Raw genomic sequence first — 19,838 nt, forward strand, 5'->3', positions numbered from 1 at the left:
ACTGAAGATATCCTTCAGCAACGTGAGAATACAGCTTATTATCATCCTCCTATATCTCTGTGTACTCCTTATCAGACCGCTGATTAAATACTGTAGCTTTAATTTACAGAGAAAAGTCACAAGTCTGCTGGACTGCATCTTCAATTGAATGGCCATCTGTTGTAACCTGGAGATCTGCTGTCATTCTAAACTCAACATAATTGAGAACAAACTCATGATTATTTTCTCATAAATTCTCTTCCAGATTTTGTTATTTCTGTCATTAGGCACTACTTTTCTTCTATTTATCTAATTTGGAAAAATCTGAAATATTCACGACACACCATTTAATGCTCCCCCCAATTTAATTAATAAAAGATGTTGATATTAGTCCAGTCCTATGCCACTTGCACCCATCCACTTCCTTTTTCCCATTCTTGCTGCTGCAGTCCTATTTATTATGAGCACAGCTTCATATCCAGGCTATTGAATCACATCCGGAAAAACATGCTAATATTGTTGTCACATAAGTTCTGCAGTTAAAGAGACGCACTACAAAAAATTAGTTGCAGCATTTAACAATTTTACAGGCCTGAGAAAGTTCCTTAACACCTCAAATTACAGTATGCTTTTCTACAAAATAAATTCAAGATAAAATAACGAATTCTCCAGTGTCCTGAGTTTAAACACTGCCTTCACGATAAGCCACATTGCCAAGGTGCTCTGCCTGCTTGTCTGGCAGCATAATATCCTTTTTATAATATGTTTTAAATCACCCTTTGAAATTTTCAAATGTATTTTCTTTTTAATCCTAATATCGGAATAAAGATTTGGGGGGGGGGTGGAAGCAATGAGACTTACTGCTGTGTCTTTTACTAGAGAAGAAAGAGGTTTATCCCCTGCCTGTTTTCTGGAACTTAGTCTGTTTTTACTAGGCAACATTGCTGGGGTCTTCCTTAAAGACACTTGCCTCAGTCCCAGGCCTTTTTGTTTGTTTTGTTTTAGGTTTGTTTGCCTTTATTAAATTGCTTGGCCTGTGTCTTGTTCTTATATCCCAAAAGTACCTGGAACTTAGCCAGAAACTTGTTAAACAGAAAAGCCAAAACTTTTCAGGCAGAAAACAAATAATTGTTTATTTAAAATATTTTAATGTAGACATTATTTAACACTGAATTCTGACTATCAAATTTTCAAAGACTAATTCATCACATTTATTTCCCCCACACTTTCTCTCACTTCCTCTCGCTATGCCAATAACATCACTCCATCGCTCCAGAAAAGTGTCTTAAATCATTTCACAGATATTACCACTATGCTTATCTGTAGATATCTCTATCAATAGGTATGTATATATACAAAAAATATTTGGAAGACAATTCCCCATACCCTGCGATCTTTGAACAGAATTTTTTTTAATTGCAGTAACATTGGATTATAATATTAAATAGCTTTCAGATGCACATCGTAATATATTTCGAATTCTGTGTAGATTACATCATATTCACCACCCAAAAACTAATTATAGTCCATCCCCTCACATGTGAGCCTAATCACCCCTTTTGCCCTCCTCCCCTTCCCCCATGGTAACCAACAATGCAATCTCCAATGCTATGTGTGTGTTTGTCATCGTTTCTATCTTTTACTTTGAGTGAGATCATACAGTATTTGACTTTCTCCCTCTGACTTATTTCACTCAGCATGATACCCTCAAGGACCATCCATGTTGTCACAAATGGCTGGATTTCAACATTTCTTATGGTTGAGTAGTATTCCATTGTGTATAAATACCACATTTTCTATATCCATTTGTCCTTTGATGGGCACCTAGGTTGCTTCCATGTCTTGGCCATTGTGTATAATGCTGCAATGAACATAGGGGTGCATGCATCTTTATGCCTTTGTGTTTTCAAGTTCTTTGGATAAATACCCAGCAGTGGAATAGCTGGATCATATGGTAGATCTATTCTTAATTTTCTGAGGATACTCCATACTGCTTTTCCATAGTGGCTACACCAGTTTGCACTCCCACCAGCAGTGTACGAGAGTTCCCTTCTCTCCACATCCTCTCTAACACTTGCTGTTTCCTGTCTTGTTAATTATAGCCATTCTACCCGGAGTGAGGTTATACCTCACTGTAGTTTTGATTTGCATTTCCCTGATAGTTAATGATGTTGAGCATCTTTTCATGTGCCTATTGGCCATTCAAGAAACATATATTTGTTATTCTTCAAGTGCTATTTTTAAGGTTAGAAAATATTTTTATTTATAACAGAATTCCTTATAAAGTAAAACAAAGCTGCACACAGATGTGCATATATAAATTTCAGCATCAAGTCAATGTTTCTTGTTGGACAAAAATTCTTTATTTAAAAATACAATTATTCATCTTCCTCATTAGCCCTTCACAGTCAAGAATTTAGACAATGGCACAATTAAATTTGGCCAATCAAATAAACTGTTCCTGGGGAGGAGTCTTTGGTCAATCAAATATTGATGAGACGGAAATCATTGGATATTATCTTTAGGGTATGACCTCTAAGAGTTTATCAACAATGCTTGGAAAGTTTCACTTTATATTGAGAAGATTAATAGACGTGTTCGTGGCAAAAGAAGGGATTAGAAGTTTTGGGAAGACTAGATACAGCGAAGACTTTTAAATAGAGGAGTAAAATATAGAATGGCTGAGGCGCAGACAATCGTTTTTCCAATGTCTAAGCTTTTCACAGTAGTTACGACTTCTCCAAAGTGTCACGGTGGAGGGACTAAACATGTATTTCCTCTCAGGTATGAGGACTTTGGTCTTCAGCTTTTGAGGGATATTTTTTCTTTCTTTCCTTTTCACTCCCTCCCTCCCTCCCTTTTTTCGTCCTTCCTTCCTAGAACTGGACAATCTCCAAAACAACCTGTACTGCACTCTCTTTAGACACCTAGTCATTATTAAAGTTTTGTAACCTCTTCTGGGTGTATATAAGGAGACCGTAAGGATATAAAAATTTGATCTCTCCAGGGTAGTCACCATCTTCACACAGGTAGTGCTCCCATCTGGACAGGATGTAAATTTTTCTTTCTTTCTTTCTTTTTTTTTCCATAGACAATTCAGAGCACGGTAAGTGTGCATTTTTCAGGACAACAGAGTAGACTTAACTATTAACACTCAGGCAGTAGCTGGAGAAAATTCTAACAATAGCAGCAAAGGAAAGGTGCACACTCTTACAACAACTTTAATCAGAAGTATGGAAAACTCAAGTGGATGATAGCGTCTAAAGCAGGGGTCAGAAAACTACGGCCTCTCGGCCAAATCAGACCTGACACTTGTCTGTGTAAACAAAACATTATTGGATCACAACCGTGCCCATTGTGTACACATTGTCTAAGGCTATTTCACACTAGAAAACCACAGTTTACCAAGTTGAGTAGTTGTGATAGCAAACATATGGCTGGTAAAATAATACTTAAAAAATCTCCAACCCTCGTGTGAATCAGGGTAGAACTAGGTATCTGGAGTTAAGTTTAGAGCTGTAGGTACAAGGTGATTCAGGGTCAGGAGAACAGAGGTTGTACCCAGCTTCTGAGAGCACAAATCAGGAACTGATGAAAGAGCCAGACTTTCGCCCCACTACAATCGGCCAGGGCAATATTCTCCACATTTATTGGCCACATACTCCCAGCAGCTCAAAATTTTAAGTAAGTACCCTCAAAATATATTCTTTCTTAAACTTAAAATGTTAAAAAAATAGTTCATATATATTTATATAAATCAAAAACACCTGCAGAAATTGAAATTTAAAAAGAATGAAACAGAAGATAAATTTAAGTCAAATCTAATACTTTATTTGCACATTATGAGTGCCTCCTGGGGTGCCCACACTTCACTCTAGAAAGCATTAAGCTACTGTAAAAACTTGCAAAGTGTTAGCCGAGGAAATGGTTCTAACAGAATCACAGGGGAAGCAAATGTTCCCCAGAGAAAGGCCTTCTTCTCTTGTCTAAGGATGTGGGCTTAACCAGGGCCGAGACCTAATCACACAGACTGACTGGCTGCGTGGTTTAGGTCACTATTACGGGAGGGGATCAATACAAGGATGATGGCTGGGCCAAACTAGGATTGATAAATCATGTGATCTGTATGTATCTTATCTTCAGGAAGCTTGACCTCTACCTAAGATGTCATCTATTCTCTTTAATAAGTATATATGTCACGGCCAAAAGTGCACAGAAACCTAAAGTAAAATGGGGGTAAAAATACTGGTTTAAATAAATAAATAAATAAATATGTTACTTAAAAATTATTTTGTACCTTTTAAACAATTTACAAACATTTACACACACTCTCATCAAAATTATCAATTGATGGGGCCAGCCTGGTGGCGCAGCAGTTAAGTTCGAACATTCCGCTTCAGCGGCCCGGGGCTCGCTGGTTCGGATCTGGTGTGTGGACATATGCACTGCTTATCAAGCCATGCTGTGGTAGGCGTCCCACATATAAAGTAGAGGAAGATGGGCACTGATGTTAGCTCAGGGCCAATCTTCCTCAGCAAAAAGAGGAGGATTGGTGGCAGATGTTAGCTCAGGGCCAATCTTCCTCAAAAAAAAAATATATATATATATATCAATTGGTGATGAAAAAATGAGGGAGAGTCTTTTAATGAGCTTTGCACCAGTATCTTAGTATTAATTAAAGATCATGTAATAAAATTATTCACCATATAAAAATGGAAAACAATACTACAGGTGAATAATACTAGTAATTTTAGAAAGGCAGCACATATACTAACTGTAGCTCTTTGTAATTATAAACTATATATCTATATTTATGTATCTGTAGACTATATATCTATACATATACCTATTTCTATATGTGAATATAGATATGCATTCATAGGCACCCATCTTCCACAACTTCTTTGAATCTCAATTTGCTCCATGATTTTTACTTTAAATCATAGGTCACCGTGATTTGTATACTACATGAAAATTATTTAAAGTTTAATTTTTGAATTACCTTCCTAGCATGAAAATAAGGTAGTTTTTTTGCTTTTTGTTTGTTTTGCCGAGGAAGATTAGCCCTGAGCTAACATCTGTTGCCAGTCTTCCTCTTTGTTTTTTTTTGCTTGAGGAAGATTAGACCTGAGCTAACATCTGTGCCAGTCTCCCTCTATTTTGTATGTGGGTCACCACCACAGCATGGCTGACAAGCAGTGTAGGTCTGCACCCAAGATCCAAACCCATGAACCCAGATCACTGAAGTGGAGTGTGCTGAACATAACAACTATGCCATGGGGCCAGCCCTGAAAATAAGGTTTTAAAAATCTTGGTGCTTGAGTACTGTATAAAACTGTTCTTAATGATTTTTTTAAAAAATTGGTATTGTTTTGCAAATATTATACTTTGCCTATTTCAGATCAATAGTCTCAATGGCAGTCACCTTTGGACCGTGTATAAAATTTTATCCATGTGCTTTTAAATCATTGATTTAAAAAAATACACCCAATCATAACCTTCAATTCATCCTTACTTGGCGAGTGTTTTGCTCACTGGTTTCACTTCTACAACTATGCTTTGAGTGAAGCTTATGAAAAGCTGCAGAGTGTAACTTATTGTCTACAAAGTTTATTCAGGAATACGATTTTATTCACAACCTCAAACTCTAAATGTAGAGAAATCAGAGGCTTGGGCAAAAGTGATATTTTTCCATGCTATCAAATTTTCTCTAAACAAAAGAAAAAGAATGTCAGCAATCCTTTTTCCTGAATTAATTGTGTCTGTTATAGAGACCAAGCTGAAATCCACAGTGAGCTTGATATTGACAAAGTTTGAGTGAAAATTAAGACTCCACAGTTATAAAATGCATTTCTCAATCTCCTGAGAAATTTTCCATCTAAAAGAGTAGATCTCCACAGGGTGTTTGGATTAAGTTAGGACGTATATGTGAAATCTTCTCACAGTGAAGTTTCCTACGTGCATGACACGTTAAACAGAGCAGAATCTGGGAGTTCTAATTACCAAAATTAACAGGTGTTTGTGTTGAATATATAAATATTTGATTTTCAGAAACACAGTGGGAAAGACGTATTGGTTTGTGAAAAACTAGTATAGCTTCACACAACACTTACTTCTCTCACTTGAAAAATTTCCACCAAAATATTGCAAGAGATTTAAAAGATCTTATAAAATATGTCCCAATTTTAAAAGTATTCCTGCCTGAAATGTGACATATTGTATTAGTTTTCTACTGCTGCTCTAGCAGATGACCACCCAGTTAGTGACTTAAAATAACACAAATTTATCATTACAGTTTTGGAGGTCAGAAGTCTGACAAAGGTCTCCCTGGGCTGAAACTGAGGTGTTGGTAGGTTCTAGGGGAGATTCCGCTTCCTCGCCTTTTCAGTTTCTAGAGGCTGCCAGCATTCCCTGGCTCGTAGCTCCCTTCCTCCATCTTTGCGGCCAGCAAAGTCGGATCTCTCTGCCTTTTCTTTCTGTGGTCCTCTCTCTTTCTGACTACATCCAGGAAAGCTTCTCTGCTTGTAAGTACACGTGCGATTAGAGTGGCCCACTGGGAGGACCCAGGTTAATCTCTCCATCTCAAGGTCCTTAACCTTTGTAGCATCTGTAACATGTCTTTTGCCATGTAAAGTAACATATTCACAGTTCCCAGTTTTAGGGATTAGGATATTGACATCTTGCGGGGGCAGGAGTTGGGGGGGTGGGACTTATTCTGCCTATCACACGTATGTTTAAAGCACTGTAGTTTTATACGCATGCTTTGAAAATATTATCTGTCAAATGGCAGTATCTGGCAGGAAAATAGTGTCTTGGTAGATATGCAGGTATTCATAGTTTTCTTGTGCTTCAGAGGCTAACATAGAATTTAACAAAGATATGTGCCTAATATATGAATTAAAAGAAAAAAATTAATTTCTTACGACCTTTTTTAAGCTCACGCTCTCACTGCTACCAACTTTAGATTACAGTTGGAGGACAAATACATCATCTAAATTAATTTAATTTTTTACCTCTTAAATGAATTTATTTTCACTGCAACCTATTCATTTAATACAATTCCTTTTCAACAACGTTAATGACCATAAACTCGAGAGCTTTATTTGGTTTTACAAATGAAGCAAAACAAATATAAATAACCTATCATGCTTAAAAGGATTTTCTTTTCTTAATTGAAAACAAACGGAACCTAAAGTAAGTTAAATAAATGTTTAATCTTTCATTCCAACACAAAGGTTATCAGTTGGTGCAAATGTGTACATAGTTATAAACAGGAGAAACAAGCAATTGATTACTTTAACTTTGGAAAAGTCAAAGCTCACCAATTTGGAATGTCAATAAGAAGAAATAAATAATTGCATTTTAAGCAGTTCAGAATATTTCTTAAATGAATTTCTTGGTATCTGCTTATGACTGTGTGCGTTTAGTAAAGAATGAAGGTACCTGCTTGTGAAGGGCTCTTTATTTGATGTTTTTCTAAGAACATAAAGTGACTTCCTATTTAAATGACACAAAGTATTAAAGGAGACCTTGCAAACCCCTGTCAAGGACAATAAGTTCATGCTGTAATTCTTTTAAGAATTACCTCAATATTTGCTGTGACAAATTTCAGAGGCTATTAACTCAGCTTTGCACAACTGTAACTTCATTTTTCTGGAACTGGATAAAGTTATTTCTTGAAGCCCAATTTTGCGAGGTGGCTAAAACTTAACCCAAATCCAAGTTATTCACTTAGATTTAAATTTAAAATATGTTAGTTCTTTTCTTTCCAGTGAAGACTGGGGTATGTCTTTTATTGCTTCTCCATAGGATTATACATACATTTAAGGGTCTGATGAGCGTCAGGAACAGGTGAAGGATCCTCGCGTATGCTCCAGACTACCATCTGATGCATCTATCTCTCTCACAACTTGGGCTCACCCAGAGCGCTCAAAGGAGACTCTCTGAACTCACCTCAGGGACATCTCTGAAGCCACTCCATCCAGGTCTCTACTGCTAAACTACTACCCTTTCTGCAGCATGCTGGGAGGTTTCCGCCTTCCAGAGTCCCAGGTGTGAAGCAGAGCCTAAGTTGCCTCTCTTCTCAGATCCCCACACCTATGCTTATATTCTTCCTTCAGGGGATTTTATTCTTTCAACATTTTCGGTCTAATTCAAGCAGCTCTAGGCACGGCTCAAGAATATAACCACCACTTGTGAAAAATGGTCAATTTAAAATCTAATAAACAAAAAACTGGAAAATTTGTTGGTAGATACAATTCATGCAGAAATAAAACAGCTAAATGTGTTTACTGAATTAAGTTGAATATATTTTAATATACGATTTTACTTCCAGAAGTATCTGTGGCAAGAACACTGTCCAGAAATCTGTAACAGAGGAACATTCCATTGTGACAATGCAGGACTTCAGCTGCTGTGATACCCATGGTTGGAACGGTCCGGCTTCAAAACATGATTTGATGAATTCTTGATTTCCCTTTCTGACTTTCTGACTTCTATGTCTCAGTGTCTAATATAGTGCCCAAAATATATTAGGCACCTCCCAGGGTTATATGGATGAATGGTCTCAGAAATAAAGTGAACACAGCAACAAATAAATGAAATAAGTAGGAAGGAAACAAGGTACACTACTGCTCTGCATTCAGTAATGATTAAAAAGAGAAAATACAGAGTGAATTGAAGATAGTCTTGGAATAGAGAACTAAATACAATTATAAAATGTTGTTGAATTTTGAGGGAAAATGTAGAGATTCGGAGATTTTTTACTTTTCGGAGTAGGTAGAAGTTAAGTTGAATTGTCCCAAAGAATCAGGAAAATAATATGGTTCAAAAACTATGGTCAAAGCCAAACGTCTCTAAACACTGCAAACAAAAGTCCAGGTTTGAGACACAGGTAAGGCGCAGGTGTGCTTTGAGAAAAGTTTTCTAGTGAGGGTGCTTTTATTTTCTTAGTCTCATTTGCGGAGTAATCTACCCAATTCCAAGGAAGAAGTGAGATTTTTGCCAGAGGCCTAGAAGCACTTCACGTTGATCTGACTCTGGCTAGTGCACTGGGTTCACTTCTGAGCACTTCACTGGGGCAAACAAGAGAGAAGAGAGTGAACATGCAGAAGAGAGTGAGCAGGAACAGGAAAGGCTGGCAAACAATGAAATCAAGGAAAGTGGCAGAAGGTTGAAAAGAAGCTTAATGGAACTTGATTTGAAGAGCTGTCATGTAGAAAAGATGATTAGAGTTGTTCCACGCAGTGCCATAGGACAAATAGTTGATCATTTCAGGAAGGCAGATTCTGGCTAAAATAAGGTGAGGCTTTGCAACAATTAGGGCGGATTTCTTTTTTTTTTTTTTTTGAGGAAGATTAGCCCTGAGCTAACTACTGCCAATTGTCCTTTACTTTATTAGCCCTGAGCTAACTACTGCCAATCCTCCTCTACTTTATACATGGGACGCCTACCACAGCATGGCTTTTGCCAAGCATTGCCATGTCACACCTGGGGTCCGAACCAGCGAAGCCCCGGCCACCAAGAAGCAAAACGTGTGAACTTAACTGCTGTGCCACTGGGCTGGCCCCAATTAGGGCTGATTTAAATGGAGGTAACTATGTTACAAAATCTTAAATGCTGTAAGCAAAGGCTCAAAATCCTCTATCAAAATACTAAAGAGGGAATATGTGCATTGAGTAAACACTGGACTAAGTTCGCTCAGGCTGCTTTGAATCCTAAATTCTACTTAGTCATTCTATAAAGCTAGCTTCTCATAAGAAGATTCTAGTGAGCTTGTGTTGATACTCAGTTACTTCACCGAAGTTGGCCCCAAGTATTCTTGAGTTAATGGAGGCAGAGAATGGAGACCTAAAAGAAAGTCTATTTCTCTCTATTTCCCCAGCCATCCTCATTACACAAACTCCCTACAAGAGAATCTTCAAATCTGTGGTCCAAAGGAAATAAGTACACATAAATCAGTTAGTGATTCAGGAAACTTATGCTTAGAATTTGGATTTGATTCTTCTGCAAATTTGTAGAATAAGCAATTAATTTTGAGAAAGAAGAACAGAGCTAGAGAACTTACACTACCTCATTACAAGTCCTCCCATAAAGTCAGCAATCAACACAGTTTCCAATTAAAATAAGAATAGATATATAGGTGGGTAGAACAGGAGAGAGAATCTAGAAATAGACACAGATTAATATACATAGTAAATCTGTTTTGGATAAAGATGCCAAAGTAATTCAATGAAGAAGATAGTTCAAATGGGGCTTGAACAATTCGGAATTTATATGAAAAGAAAACAACACATTTTATCCTTTACTTCACATCTCAGACAGAAATTAACTTGAAATATAACATAAAACTAAATTTATGAGCAACAACTGTAAAGCTACTAGAAGAAAGTATAGGAGAAAATTTTGTGGCTTATAGTTAAGTAAAGATTTCCTAGATAGGGTACAAAAAGCACAAACCATAGAAGAAAAAATAGATAAACTGAACTCCATTAAAACAAAAATCTACTCTTCAAAAGACACTACTAAGAAAATGAAAAGATAAACCAAACACCTGGAAGAAATATTTGATGACACCTATCTGATAAAGAACGTTCATTTAGAATATATGGAGCTCTTTTGCAACTCAACAATAAAAGGCAAACAACCCAATTAAATAAATGGGCAAAAGATGTGAACTGACACTTTATCACAGAAACTATACTGATGGCAAATAAGCCCATGAAAAGATGTTCAAAATCACTAATCTTTAGATAAATGCAAACTGAAACGACAATAGGTTGGCACTCCATACCTACTGAATGACATCATACACACACACACACACACATATAAACACATGCACTCAGTCTCTGAGGCTACCAAGTGCTAGAGGATTCAAAGCAGATGGAGCGCTTGTATACTTCCGGGTACATTGCTGGTGGGGATGCAAAATAGTAAAGCTGCTTTGAAAAATGATTGGAAGTTTCTTATCTAGTTAAACATACACTTATACAACCCAGAAATATCACTTCTCGGTATTTACTCAAGAAATATAAAAACATCTATCCACACAAAGACCCTTATGTGAATGTTTAGAGTAGGTTTATTCATATTTGCCAATGGCTCAAAACAACTCAAAAGTCCATTAACCTGTTTATCCTCTGATGGATAAACATACAATGGAACACTACTTATAAGCAAATGAAGTACTGATACCAGCAGCAGCATGAGTTTCAAAAGCTTTCTGCTAAGCGAAAGAAGCCACACAAAAAGATATATAGGGATGACTCCATTTATATGACTTACTGGAAAAGGCAGACTAAAGGAACAGAAATCAAGTAACTGCTTGGGGAGAGAGAAGGGGATTGGAGGAAGGGAATTGACCATAATGGGCATGAACAAACTTTTTGAAGTAAGAGACATATTCTTATTACAATCATGGTAGTGTTTACATGACTGTGTGCATTCATCAAAACTCATCAACCTGAACTCTAAAAAATTAATTTTGTGGTATGCAAATTATACCTCAATAAACTTGTCTTTAAAAAAGCAGAGACAATGCACACTACCTATACAAAAACAATAATTGATAAAAGTATTATTATGAGCAATTATAAGTCAAAAGAAATAGAATAATATCTTTAAGTGCTAAAGGGAAATACACATCAACCGATAACCACCTAAGCTATTATGTGAGGATGGGATCACAATATAAACATTATTAGACAAATGGAAAAGGCTACAAATACAACCCCCGTGAAAGAACTACTAAGGAATGTGTTTCAGTAAGAAGAAAATTAAATGCAAGAGAAAGCAATCAGTTGCAAGATATACATGAACAGAACTCAGGAAGTGATAACAGAAAGCAGGAAATTATAATATCATAAAGGTTAGAATTTTAAAATTAAACAAATAAAATACATATACTATAAATGACATAATTTCTGATGACAAAATGTCATAATGCTATACATGCCAAAAGCATGCAGCTGCGGCAGCAAAACTTACAGTGTATTAACTATTGCTGTGCAATTATATTACCACAAATTTAGCAGCTTAAAGTAGCACATTTTGGGGCTGGCCGGTGGCGCAGCGGTTAAGTTCGCACGTTCTGCTTCGGCGGCCAGGGGTTCACCAGTTCAGATTCCGGGTGCAAACCTACGCACTGCTTGTAAAGCCATGCTGTGGTAGGCATCCCACCTATAAAGTAGAGGAAGATGGGCGGATATTAGCTCAGTGCCAGTCCTCCTGAGCAAAAAGAGGAGGATTGGCAGATATTAACTCGGGGCTAATCTTCCTCAAAAAAAACAGCACATTTTTTATCTCATAGTTTCTGTGGGTCTGCAGTCTAGCTACATGTTAGCTGAGTCTTCTACTTCACAAGCTCACAAAGCTGCAATCAAGGTGTCGTCCAGGGCTGCATTCTCATCTGGAGGCTCAATTAAGATGAGATCCTTTTCCAAGCTCACGCAGTTGTTGGCAGCACTCAATTTCCCGTAGATTGTCAGATTGAGGGCCTCACAGACTTTCTGGCAGTTGCCTGAAGCCACCCTCAGTCTCCTGCCACATGAGCCTTTCCTCAACATGACCACTTGCTCCTTTAAACTCAACAATGAAAAGTATCTTCTCAAAAGATGGACATGACCATTTTATCCAATAGAACCACATGCAAATAGTCATGTACATCCCCTCACATTTGACCTATTCTATGGATTAGAAGCAAGTCACAGGTCCTGCCCACAACTAAGGGAGGGGATTACACAGAGGCTTGGATACCTGGAGGCAAGGATCATGTGGACCACTTTAGCGTCTATTTGAGACAGAGAGTAAGGAGGGATAGTATAAACAAGTGGATACATCCAAATAAGCATTGACTAATTTGGGCAGGTTAAGTACAAATGATGAAATTTAACATTGAAAATGATAGATTATGGGGCTGGCCCCATGGCGGAGTGGTTAAGTTCACGCGCTCCACTTCCGTGGCCCAGGGTTTCACGGTTGGGATCCTGGGTGCAGACATGGCACTGTTCATCAGGCCACATTGAGGCAGCATCCCACATGCCACATCTAGAAGGAGCCACAACTAAAAATATACAACTATGTACTGGAGGGCTTTGGGGAAAAGAAGAAAGAGGAAAGAAAACAAAAAGACTGGCAACAGATGTTAGCTCAGGTGTCAACATTGGGGGAAAAAATAGATTATGAATTATGATATATGAAAATGATTAGATTATGAATGATAGGAGATTTGCAGAGGGCTAAACATTTTAAGATTCATATATTTTTCAGGAGTTTATGGCTATGCTGATTTATGTGAGGATAACAATAGCAACAAAAGATCAAAATAATATACAACTTCAAAATCATTAGAAAAAAATATATATTAAAGTAATTTATTTCTGACCCTTGAGCAGAATTAATTAAAGTTAAAATGAGATGTTATTTTACTGTAACAGATTAATATTTTGATGAGTAAAAGTGGAATTTTGAGAAAAATATTACAAATGCTTCTAGTGACTTTTAAAAATTATAGAATTTTAAACCTGGAAAAATTCAGTATTCGTATAGTTGATCTCCTTTATTTTGCACAGAAAGAGTGTCAGAGTATATAGAAGTATGATTTTCCTGAGGTCAATCTAACTTTTATAGGAATTCCATTTTTTCATCAAATAATTTATACCCTATGTTTACTTAAAAAGAACCGTCTTCTGTAACAGCAAATATTTCTTACTAAAAAATTTTTCTCATTTTCCACAAATTATGTTTCACTGACACTTTGGTTTACCATTTGAATTATAAATTGCATTTTTACTATAGCTAAAGCAGTGTTCCTTCGATTTGATTTACCTGTAGTTTGCTGCCACAAACTATCACCAAACCTGTGGAAATTTACCCGGTAGGCAAACGATATGCTATCAATGCTTTCAATGTGGATAGTATTTGAAGTAGATGCCATTCACAATGAGGATAAACTAGAATAAAAATGAAAAATACCTGATTTGTGAGGGATATCCTGTGTAGAATACTGCAAGTAATGATTTGGAAAATACCCATACAAACATTTTGCTATGAGTACACATTTAAGATTCATTAGAAAACCATGATGCATTGCCCAGGATTATCATGTTTCCAAAGATAATGAAATGCTTACTGAAGATTGTCACATTAGCTGGTCACACACACACACAAGAGCAGCAATAGCAAAACCTCCAGGAACAATTAGACCAACGGAGTCAGTCCCTCCTCGTCCTTCAACTACTCAGTGATGAGCTGCCCAAGTTTTAATCTTTTAAGCCTACTGTTTGTTGGGTCCACCTCGCCCCCTTGGGAGTAACTAATGCTATTTATTCCCCATTACCAGAAAAGAAAAAAGCTGCTTGTAAAATTGGAAGCTCTCCTTAAGGACCTAAAGGTCATGTAATAAGAAGAGCTTTAAAAAAAACTGGCTTTGTTAAGCATCTATCGAAAGTAAGGAATTAAATTTAAAGTGCATGTACTTAAGAAAAGGCTGTTTCTAATGTAATACATAGGGAGGGATCAGAAACAATCCAATTTTTATGACCCAGCTGCACAATGCTTACATATTATGGCAATATTTAGCGTCATTCTAGTTTCAAGGAAATGACACTAAAACTACTGTTGAAACGTTGGACCTTAGAGGAGTTTCTTTTATTTCTGTGTCAATATACAACTTAAAAATAGATATTTTTCCATTATATTGTTTTTGTACGGGTGGATTTTGTAATATCTAAATACATTAATAGTTTAATTAACCATTAAAAATACGCATTTGTCGCAAAGTTGTTAGACATCTATTATCATTAATCTGCTATATTTTTAGTAACACAATACATGCTTGTTATTTTGCTGAAAGCATTTTTGGAGACTAGTGGGAAAGAACTCTTTGGGGATGACTGCTTATTTCACTCTCTTCTGATTTTCCTCATCTAATTAGAAATTAAGTTGTATATATTAGAAATCTGTGTATGCAAACAAATTACACTCCTTACTGTATACCACGTTATTTGTGTGAAGGTTAAAAAACTGAGACTGCTTGTGGACAGAGTGTGGCTGAGAATTGACTAGGTATGGGGAGGAACAGCAGCTTGGGGCAGGAATGCCTTGTACCATGGTCAGTTGGGCAAAGCTTTGGAGTCATGCTCTCTTCTCTCCTCCAGTATATCCGAACTGGATCATTGCCTCAAATATTGCCTCTGCAGGACAGTGTGACAGCAGAGCCAGACCAGCATGCAGTGATTGGTGTCTTAACATCAGGACTTCACCAGATCCATCGCCGGGATAAATCGTGGATTACAACACATCCAGAGTCATCATCTCTCCCCTATGAATTTCCTTCTCTCTGTGTTCCTCCATGCTTTGAGTGCAAGGCAAATAAAAAGAAGAGAAAAAAGCTCTCAAACATAAAGTGTAGGAGGCAGAGAAATAGATAGTGTCCCTGAGGGGCAGGACTGTTGAAGATGAAGCAACAAAGAATGGTGGCTGAGCACAGCTATAGCAGTCTGGTCCTCGCATCGGCACAATGGCATCTGCTAGGCCCAGGCTTTGTTCCCAACATTTAATGCACATTACCAGTCAAGTGAGTTGATTCCACTAGAGGAATATATCCTCAAAGGCAAAAATAGCATAAAACTAAGGTGGTAAGCAGTGATCAAGGAAAGATAACAAGGAGAGAGAAAGGAGAGGGGGACCTGAGATCAAGAAAGGAAGAATTGTTGGAAAAAGATAAAATGATTAAAAGAGAAGAAAAGGAGAGAAATATACAGATGATGGGAAGATGAATAAAACACGGAGACAAATTGAGAGAAGGGAAGATTAGTGGAGGCATAAAAAAGGAGAGAGATATTGAAGAGGAATAGAAAAAGTAAAGACCGAGAAGGGTCCTGCTTGCATCTAAAGAGAGAATATCGGGGCTGGCCCAGTGACGCAGTGGTTAAGTTCGCACATTCTGCTTCGGTGGCTCGGGGTTCACCAGTTCAGATCCTGGGTGCGGATATGGCACCACTTGGCATGCCATGCTGTGGCAGGCATGCCACATAAAAAGTGGAGGAAGATGGGCGCAGATGTTAGCTCAGGGCCAGTCTTCCTCAGCAAAAAGAGGACTGGCAGCAGATGTTAGCTCAGGGCTAATCTTCCTCAAAAAAAAATAAAATAAAATAAATAAATAAAGTGAGAATATCACTACAATTAATTTTCTCTAATCCTACCTTTCTCTTCAGTAGGACCTTGGGCATAAGCAGACGTTGTCATGAGTTATCAGTACACTTTAAAGTGTTAATTTACTCTTCAAGAGTTTTAAAAAGATAACTTCTAATCAGACAATTATATTATATACTGTTATATTTAAGACATATTGTTTAATTTAAGTAAAACCTCATTTTCCAATTAAATTCTAAAAAGGTTTATGTTGGTGTATGATTGATTAAGTATACGTTTTTAAAAATAAATGATTTTAAATGTAAAATTAACTTCTGAAACTTCACTATTTCCATCATTTACAAACATAGATTAAAAGTGCTTTTGACATTTGAAAGTTGTCAGATTGTCTTATCCCATTTTTTAGATAGATAAATGCCACCTAGTTCATAACAATTGGAAGCTACATTTAAAATAAGTATTTATAGCATTGCACTAAATGCTTTTTCCTTCTCAAACAAAAGCAAGTTTTAAGTTCTAACAGGTTTCAAAGTCTTATGATATTCAATATGAATGTTGTGTAGATTGCTTTGTTCTTCCCAATTCTTCCCCCTTTCTTATGTCAAAGCCTTCTGCTATGCCATTTCAGAGTTCCTCCAACTATAGACAGCATATATTTTCCCACCTTGTTGATGTTGGGCGTGACTAGGTCACTCAATTTAGCCAAGGAGATATGGGCAGAAGTGCCTTCGCAAGGTGCTCTCCCGGAGGCATCATGTTTATGCTGACCCCTCCTGCACTTCTGGCACAGCTAGTGCATTGGTTCAAGGAGGATGAGTTGTGTGGAGTGGATTTGGAATAATCTGAAAGGCAGAGTCAAACCCAGCTAAGCACAACTTCTATCCACCCACCTCAGCTGGTCCTCAGTTCAATGAGATGAATCTAAACAATGACATTGAGTTGAGAGATGGTTTGTTATACAGCACTATTGTGTTAATAGCTTACTGATATAAATATTTATGAACAATTAGTGTAATGTTATAAGCAAGACCAAAATTATTAGATCTACTGTTTTCTAATCTAGACCCTTTTTCACTTGACTCTTCTTACTTAATGTTAAAGTTGAACACATAATTCTTTGCAATTTTTTGGCAACATGGACCAACTATATTATATATCCCTCTTGTGAATAATAATAACAGAATCATTGTCATTTAATAATTCTTAAAACCTTGACTGAGAGAAACAATGTTTATGGACATTTGGCTGAATGGTATGCTACTCATACCTTATTCAAGGCACTCTAAAATATATCCAAAGAGAATATATATCTGTATTCAATCAGAATATTCATCCAAAGACTTTGTATCACTCATTATCAAGCAGGAAAAATAATCTGGAAAATTTGCATAATACAATTAATCAATTGCTTCTAATGGGCAGGTATACAGAATACAGACTGATGAACATACATAAAATGCTAAAGACAATAACTTCAGAATATGCCTACTTACAAAAGACATGAAATATTTGTGAAAAGTAATCATACTGCATCATAAAACAAAGCTCAACAAATTTCAAATAATTATGATCATACAGATGATATTCTTTCACCATAATAGTATTGTTTGGAATCAAAAATGAAAAAAAAATCCAGAAAATTCCAATACAGTTATTGAATTCCTCAATTCCAAATAAATTAAGGGAAAAAGAACATATTATAATAAAAATGAGCAAATAGTAACTAACAATAAACAATAATATACATCAAAATTTTGATGATGCAGATGAACAGTACATAAATGGGGGAATTTATGGCCTTTTTAATGGCTTATATTCAAAAAGAATAAATACTCTAAAACTGATAAACTAAGCATCTACCTCAAGAATATAAAAAATGAACAGCAAACTAAAACCAAAAAAAAATAATACTAAAGAAGTAATAAATATAGAAGAAATTAATAAAATAGAAAAACTACTACAGAGATGATGAGCAAAGTCAAAAGTGAGCTTGCCAGGAGGTTAATAAACTTGGCAAAATTCTGGGTGATGTCAGCATCATGACAGAGTCAGTTGTTCCCTTTGTCTCACCCCTCTAAGTTACAACTAAACGGACATTCATTAACCAACAGAGGATTCACTACACAGCACAATAGGAAAACTTAGAGATCCATGCGTCCACACTTCTGAAGGTGAGTGGACTGGACCTCCAGGAAGCAGAGAAACTAGGTGAGCAGACCACTCCACCTCCCCAGCAGCAGTGGTCCAGGTCATGGGTGCTCACACAGTGGCCAACGCAACTGTAAGAGGAGGTAAAGCAGCCAGGTCTGTGTGGGAACACTTCCAGAGTGGTGGCCTGGCCCACAGGAGCACACACCATGCTGCAGTGGCTCTACTCATAGGAACACTCTCCACTGAGTGGTGGCAGCTTGCCCACCACAAAGGAACCCCACCCACCAAGTGCAGCAGCTCAGCTGAACCACCCACAGGCACAGAGTTTGCCCACACATAAAAGAAAGTGCCTCTCCTCTCCTGGCTAGCTCAGCAGCTCAGCCGGTCCCCTGCCAAGAACAGTGGTCCCACCTATACAAGAGAAACCCACTGGCAGAGCACAGAGGCCCCACCTGTGAGTGTGTGCATGACCTGCCAAGCAGCTGCGACCAGGGTGCAAATGCAGAGCAGCCCTATTGGCACAACTTCCAGCAGATGGGACAGGATCAGAAAACACAGGTCCTGCCTGTCCCCCCAGTGGCGGCATATGGAATCTGTGACATGAAACTACCAAAAATGTGCCAGCAAAGGATTAGTTCATCAAACACTGTGAAGAACTACAGTAACATTTCAGAGCAGAAGGCAAACGACAAGTCTCCAGAAACCAATCCTGAAGTCACAGAAATTTACAATCTAAATGACAGAGAATTCAAAACAGCTGCCTCAAAGGAACTCAATGAGTTACAAGAGAACCCAGAAAGACAGTTCAATGAGCTCAGGAATAAAATCAATGAGCAGAAGGAATACTTCACCAAAAGAGTTGAAGCTCTAAAAAAACCAATCCCCAGTAATTCTGGATATGAAGAACACAATTAATGAGATAACAAATCATCTAGAAACCATAAAAAATAGAGATGACATTATGGAGGACAGTGATTTAGAGGACAGAAATATAGAAATGCTTCAGGTGGAGGAGGAGAGAGAACTAAGATTTTTAAAAAATGAAGAAATTCTTCAAGAAATATCTGACTCAATTAAGAAAAGAAATGTAAGGATTATAGGTATTCCAGAGGGAGAAGTGAGGGAGAAAGGAACAGAGAGCTCATTCAAAGAAATAATAGCTGAGAACTTCCCAAACCTGGGGAAAGAACTGGACTGACAAGTGCATGAAGTCAATAGAACTCCTAATTACATAAATGCAAAAAGACCTTCTCCAAGGCATATAACAGTAAAATCGACAAAAGTCAATAACAAAGAAAAAACATTAAGGGCAGCAATGTAGAAGAAAATAACCTGCAAAGGAACCCTTATAAGGCTTTCAGCAGATTTCTCAGCAGAAACTCTAAAGGCTAGGAGAGAATGGAATGATATGTTCAAAATACTGGAAGACAAAAACTTTCAGCTGAGAACACACTATCTAGCAAAGCTATCCTTCAGATACGATGAAGAAATAAAATCTTTCCCAGATAAACAAAACATGAGGGAGTGCATTACCACTTGACCTGCCTTACATC

Source organism: Equus caballus, chromosome 18 (assembly GCF_041296265.1).
Source record: "Equus caballus isolate H_3958 breed thoroughbred chromosome 18, TB-T2T, whole genome shotgun sequence".
In the NCBI taxonomy this organism is placed as follows: Eukaryota; Metazoa; Chordata; class Mammalia; order Perissodactyla; family Equidae; genus Equus; species Equus caballus.